The sequence below is a fragment of the Vigna unguiculata genome, chromosome 3, assembly GCF_037176805.1.
Source record: "Vigna unguiculata cultivar grain cowpea cultivar isolate G323 ecotype 2 chromosome 3, ASM3717680v1, whole genome shotgun sequence".
NCBI lineage: Eukaryota > Viridiplantae > Streptophyta > Magnoliopsida > Fabales > Fabaceae > Vigna > Vigna unguiculata.
Window position 1 is genome coordinate 17,123,289 of NC_140794.1, and position 6,863 is coordinate 17,130,151.

General features: G+C 28.6%; 1 pseudogene; it reads right to left on the reverse strand.

The window, feature by feature from the left end:
- Positions 1-769: 769 nt before the first annotated feature.
- LOC146887537 (uncharacterized) lies at positions 770-2,843 on the reverse strand (annotated as a pseudogene).
- Between the last annotated feature and the right edge of the window lie 4,020 nt (positions 2,844-6,863).

Consider the following 6,863-nt stretch of genomic DNA (forward strand, 5'->3'; position numbering starts at 1 on the left):
CTATGATAGCCTAAGTGTCATTGTCTTGGTTAAGTACAAAAAAAATGTATTTTAGCGACCACCAATTTTGATTGCTAAATAACATAAATCAATCGTTAACACCTGTTGCGACAAAATTAGCGACCAAATTTATGTAGTAACAAAATCCTTGGTGGCAAAAAAAATAGCGACCAATTTTTATTTAGTCGCTAAATAGCTATCGAAATATCAGTCACTAAAAGTTTGGTCACCTTCCAAACATAGGAGACCAATTTAGCAACCAAAAAGTGATACTAAATTCAGTCGCTAATTTAGTCGTGGAAGTAATAAAGTTAATGACCAACTATTTCGATTGCTAAACTATGATTAAAATATTTGTATTCAATTTTTTTGGTTGTTGAATCGGTGACAAATTTTGGAATCAACAACGACTATATTGGTTAGTCACTAACTTTTGAATTTTATGTGTAGCTTAACAACGAAAAAGGTCGGTCGTAAATGGTGGAAAAATTATGAGACCACAACAACCAATAAAATTAGTCACTAATTAGCAGAAACATAAAAATATCTTTTTGGTAATATTTACAATTTTTACTTGCTTATAAACAACTTTTTACAAATTTATGAATGCTAAAATTTAATCAAGATAAGTAATATTAAACTACATTACATAATATAGTAAAGTGTACTACCTACACTACAAGTAGTAAATAACATGATCCAAAAGAACAAAATAAAAATAGATCGAAAGTGTGAAACATTAAAAGACACAAAATAACTAAACATGAAACTAATGATCTCCTAGTTTACTATCACTAATATGGTTTAATCTGTCATCTCCAATATTAGTAGGATTAGTAGGACTTGGCACAACAATCTGCAAAATATGTTGCAAAATAAGTTTCATACGTTCATTTTGTTGGTGCATACGTTCATTCTGTTCATGCATACATTGTCTATGTTAAGCATGATTTTTCAGTAAGTGTTCGACCTTTTCAAGTGTCTTATCCTTAACATTCTTTGTCATAAGTTCCACATTCAACTTTTGAATAGTCTCACACATTTATTCTTTTTGATGTACCGCTGGAGCTTGGCTAGTAGAAGAGTGAGCACTTGCAAAACTAACAAACTTTTTGCTTAGTGTACCAAGTCCATACACATTCCCTTTGTTACTTTCACCTCCAACATCACTAAAGTATATTTCATTTTCATCATAGAGGGAACATGAGAGTTTTATGAAGATGAGCCTTAATGCATGTGTTGTTGTTGGACTAAATTAAAATCATAAACTATTCTCAAGAAGGAAATGCATAATAAATATTAAATTAAAACTTAAAGGTTAAACATACTGCAAGGTCACGGGTCTTGTCATTGACCCATTCTCTAGTCCTTAGTTTCTTTGTTCTTTCTACAATCTCCGAAGCAATTGGTTCTCATTCAAGCTGCTTAGTCTACATATATTTAAACACAAGATAAAGTTTGACATCTTAAGTCTAATATATTATATTTAAATTAACTATACAAAAATATAATAAGATTACTATTTTCTTAAAGGGAGTTGCAGTAGATATGCTATGACTTTTTTCTGAAAAGCCCGATTTGCCTTAGCTTTGACACTCTTGTCGTTGAATTTTGTAGAACTCCAATGTAGATCCAAGGCTGCTCGAGCACATGGTGAAATCTAGGTTCCCTTATCCTAACCATTCCTAACTTTGTTCATTGAATTTTTTTTAAAATGCGAGAGCCTTTCGTTTCAAAAACAGATCTTATGGCTTGCTTTTGTTTTGGATCCCACCTAAATGCTTTCTACATGAAAAATCAGTTAGCAAACACATATAATAGAATAATATAAACAACATTTCAAATATAAGCATGATTCAAATTACCTTAAATTCTCCAAACTGATGAGTCCATCATGGACCCAACTCTAGGCCCACATGCACTCAAAGCCCAAGCTCACTCAAAGGTCCAATAACAAGAGGTATGCTTAAAAAGATTCAAATAGGCTTTCCTCAAGAAGATCAAAATCATCATGGGCTTCATATGTTATTCTCATGGGCTAAAGAATATATCAAAATATGAGAGGATGCATGTTAGAGCATTATAGTAAAATTATTTTGGGCCAAATGTTAGGTCATGCTTTGTAGAATAAAATGCTAAATTACTTTGTGGTTTAGCCTTCAAATTGGGCTAATTCAAGCCCAATTAATCACTTTGGCCGAGACTAGCTTGGAGGGAAAGCTTGGAGTGCATTTTTTCAGCCTAGTACAAAGGCTTGGTGTGCATGTTTCACATGGAGCAAGGCATGGAAAGTGTGAGTGGACACATGGCTCTAGATCCATCAGTCCTTTGCATCACACGACCATCATTAGAGTTTCTTCTCCAAGCTACATTTCCATTACATTTAATGTTGCATTCCATTACATTATAGATTGGCCATTCACCCTATAAATGGGGCCTTCATACTCTTGTATTTGGTTACTTTTGAATGGTATAGACTTGTTGTTGAGATCACTCCACCCCTAGTACCTCAAGAGTCACTTGCTAGACTAGTTTCTACCCAAAACTCCTCTAGATCTCTTCCCTAGAATAGACTTCTCTTATAGGCTTCATCTGTACTTCATCTTCATTGTTTCAAGATCCTTCAAGGTTGACTCCACTCCTCCATCCTAGCTGCATTTTTGTTGCCTCCATGAATCTCCTCTTCTCCATTTTGACGAAAGGATGTTCATTACAAACCATCTATCTCTAAGCTTGATTCAAACCTTCTTCCAACTAGGATTTGGTTCATAAAATTTTTGTTTGAAGATCTGTGAGATTATAGTGGACAAACCATTTGCTAGTGTAAATTTGTGTTCCAACATATTGTAAAACTAATATATGTTAAATATTAACATATTAAAGAATAACAATGAAATTAAAATATACTTACTCTTCTTTTCTGCATGAAGTCAAGGCCTATGATCAATGACATTGCCAAACTCACTTGGGTGTAAGTGACTCATGTATTGGGAAAGGTTGATTCATAATGGTCTCTATAGAAAGGCTATTAGGAATTGACTCTTCTATTAAATGTTCAACATGTTCTTCCTAAACTATAGGAAGTAAGGGTCCTTCATAGATAGAACATTTAGACTCCATGGTTGTTGGATGAAAAAATGAAGTGGGACTTCATAATGCTTATTTTGGCTCCCTTTTACCATGTCCTTAACTGCTTCACCTCAGACTAGGAAAAAACGAAAAACATTTAAGTTTTTAGTTACTAACCCATTTTGATGTCAGGTTGTAATAGTTGTGGGTGGAGATGTCATGCTCGCAACTCCTTTCAATGTTCGCTCACATTTCCACGTTGTGGTTCCTTCTGTTCCAGGTCTATTCCAGATCGTTTCCACCTCTGTTGTGTTCTAGCCGTGTTCTAATTTTGCTCTATCTTCGTTCCAAGACGTAAAAAGTAAATTTGAGAGAAAGAGGGAGGGGGATATCAAAATTTCACTAGAGGAAAAATAAAATTTGAGAATTTTTTAATGAAACACAACTAAATTATTATCAGTTAATTTAAAAAAACACATTTTATTTCAAATTTATCATTATTTATATGTAACTAATTAGTAAAATACTAAAATTATTGTTTTTTTTATAATTAATAATATTTTTAAATATTTATTTTACACAATTAAAATATTAATTTTATTTAGTTAGTGTTATCTATATATATATATATATTATTTATTCTAATTTTCTTATTTTATTAATTAAAATTTATTTACTACAATACATTAACATTAACTAAAGAAATACTTTGTAATTATTTAAAGTATTTTTAGAACAAGAAATAAATTTAATCTTAATAAAAATATTTTAGATATCAATAAATGTATTTCGGGTTAGGAAAACTAAGATTTTCGTTGAATTAGAATGATTAAATTGAGGTAAATGACTTAGATTTATGGATTAAAATGCTTAGATTCACATGTTAGAATGTTTAGACAGAGAGAAATCATATATATTATATTCATCTTATATATTTTAACACAAATAAATTGATTCATAATTACAACTTTTTATAAATTTTAAATCCTAAATCTTCGTTTTTTTCTCATGACTCTCAACTTCTTTCGATCTCCATTTATATTTCTTCTATTCGGCAATGAATGCATCAATGGCATGTGAAATAGACAAAATTGAATTTTAGGATTTTCAAATTTTACATTTTTTTTCTATCCTTTGGTCAAATTTAAAAAAAAAAAAAATTGATGTGAACTACGAAAGTTTAAGTTTTATTAAAGTGGGAACATGTTTTTCTTATATGTAGTAACAAATCGTAAAAGTAGAAAATTTCACTAATCATAATTTATATTACATGATGATAAAAAATTTATCATATTATAGTTTAATCCAATTAAATATTAAATTTTATTTTTCAATTAGCATAAAAAATTATACATATTTAGAAACCATTACATATTCACATCTTAATATAATATTTAATCCTAAAACCCTAACCGTAAGTCCTAAAATCCTAACTTCTAAATCTTAAATCCTAAATGTTAAATACTAATAATTAATGAAATTAAAAAAATATTTAATTTAGTGAACAAACAATTCGATGACTAATTACAATGCTATCCATATTTAGCGACCACCGCATTTTCGATCACCGATTAAGGCGTAAAAAGACTATACTTAGCAACCAAATATTTTTTAATTATTAATCACCATGTAATACATATTTAGTAACCACCAAGTTTTCAGTCACTAATTACAATGTTATCTATATTTAGCGACCACCACATTTTCAATCACTAATTCAAACATTAAAAAGACTATATTTAGTGTCCAAATATTTTTGAGTCGCTAATCACAATGTAATACATATTTAGTGACCACCAGGCCATATACATGATAAAAAGACTAATACAATATTTATTTTTCGGTTGGTAACGTCATTGCTAAAAACTCTTCGTCTATTTGTATAAAAATAGTCATTAATTTAGCGACTAAATTTTAGCAAAAAAAAAAAGAGTTTAAGTCATTATTTCAATCACTAACTAAATTTATGTAGGTAGCATTATAATTAGTCACTATGTTGGACATAGATCGTGACAAATATAATTTGGTGACTAAATCAGTCATTAAATATTATTCGGTCACTATAAAACACTTATTTCTAGTAATAAGATCAAATTCACCATAAACGAACAAAACATACTAACATCAAGTTTGATTTTCTTCATACTAAAAAGAAAATTAAAGTGCAAAAGATTAGTATAAGGAGAATTAAAGTGATATGTTTAGCAAACCCATTATGACGAGCCATTGGTGTATGGAGTTACTCAATGTTGATTTTCGATAGTAAGTATTTGCTAACATTGATATGGAAGGAGACTTAACGTGGAAAATTATCGAGTTTTTCCTTGTTTCTTATTCTTCATACAGTGAATTGACTAATGACAACCTCTACTTGATTTGTTTGATAGAAATTTTCTGATGGACACTGTTTATTGTCCGTTAGTGTGTGTTTATTGTTATCTAGTTAGTTTTAGTTGTAGCAATTTTATATATACATGAATCTTACTAATTTAAAGTGAGTTGGAAATATATGTGTATATTCGTTATTGATCATTTATGTAATTCATTATTTTTAATTGGAGCATGTATAATAAATAAGAAAATATCTTATTAATAATCAATTTTAGTGACCAAAAGTGGTTAGTTACTATAATGACCAATTTAATACCAATTTATAAAATAAAAAAATTATTGGTTACTAAAATAATCACTATTATAAATAAAAAATTATATTTGTTACTAATTAATTAAAGATCAATTTAGAAACCAATTCCTTTTGTAGTAAAAACTATTAGGGACCAATTTATTTGGTAGCTAACTAATTTAGTGACTAGTTATAATTTTTTATTCATAATAATGATTATTTGAGTAACCAATACTTTTTTATTTTGTAAATTAGTATTTAAATTAGTTATTGTAGTGACTAACAACTTTTGATCACTAAAATTAGTTGTTAATGAAATATTTTCGTATAATGCAATATGTGCATTCTTGTATTTATGTTAAAAAGAAATTTATACAGAATAATTTGTTATTCTTTTAATTTATTTTTCCGTCATTACATGTTAATTCTACATTTTCACTCCAGTATAGTGTTTAATATGTTTTTGTTCATGATTTTCGTTATCTTTAATACTATGACTTCCTTTGACACAGTTTGCATTTATAATTCTTTATGCCATCGTATACATAACTAAATAAACAAAAAACTTTGTATCTTTTAGTTACACACGTACCCAATTAATCAACCGGTTGAACTATTTTCGTACGAAATTAAATTTTAAATATCTATAACAATCAGAATGTATTTATACTTTGAAAATTATTGTGCACAGTAAATATATCAAGAGAATAGATTTGAGCTATAAATAAAATTGAAAGCCGAATTCATACTATCAAATTCTAAACTATACTCCGACAAAACAATCAATAAAATTGTTTTATTTACGCAGAGAGGTAGGGACATGAAGAATAAATTCTACGATTGTTACTATGTGTTTTGATGGCTATCACGTGTTCGGGAATCCGAATTTTTTTATCATTATTTTAAAAATACTAAAATTATAAATAACTGTTACAAGAATTTGAGTAGTACGTATCTAATCATTTTAATTTCAATATTTGATTAATGTTTGTAATATTTCAATTAAAGGATTAAATAGACGCGCATACGGTTTCATTTTATAGTAATATGAATATACACATTGATAGATGACTTCAAATAATATTGGCAAAATTCTTGCATATACTTATGCTATGAAATTTTGTTTAAAAAATTATCCGAAGAGTAAGTTGTAGGTTTGAAGTTTGATTAA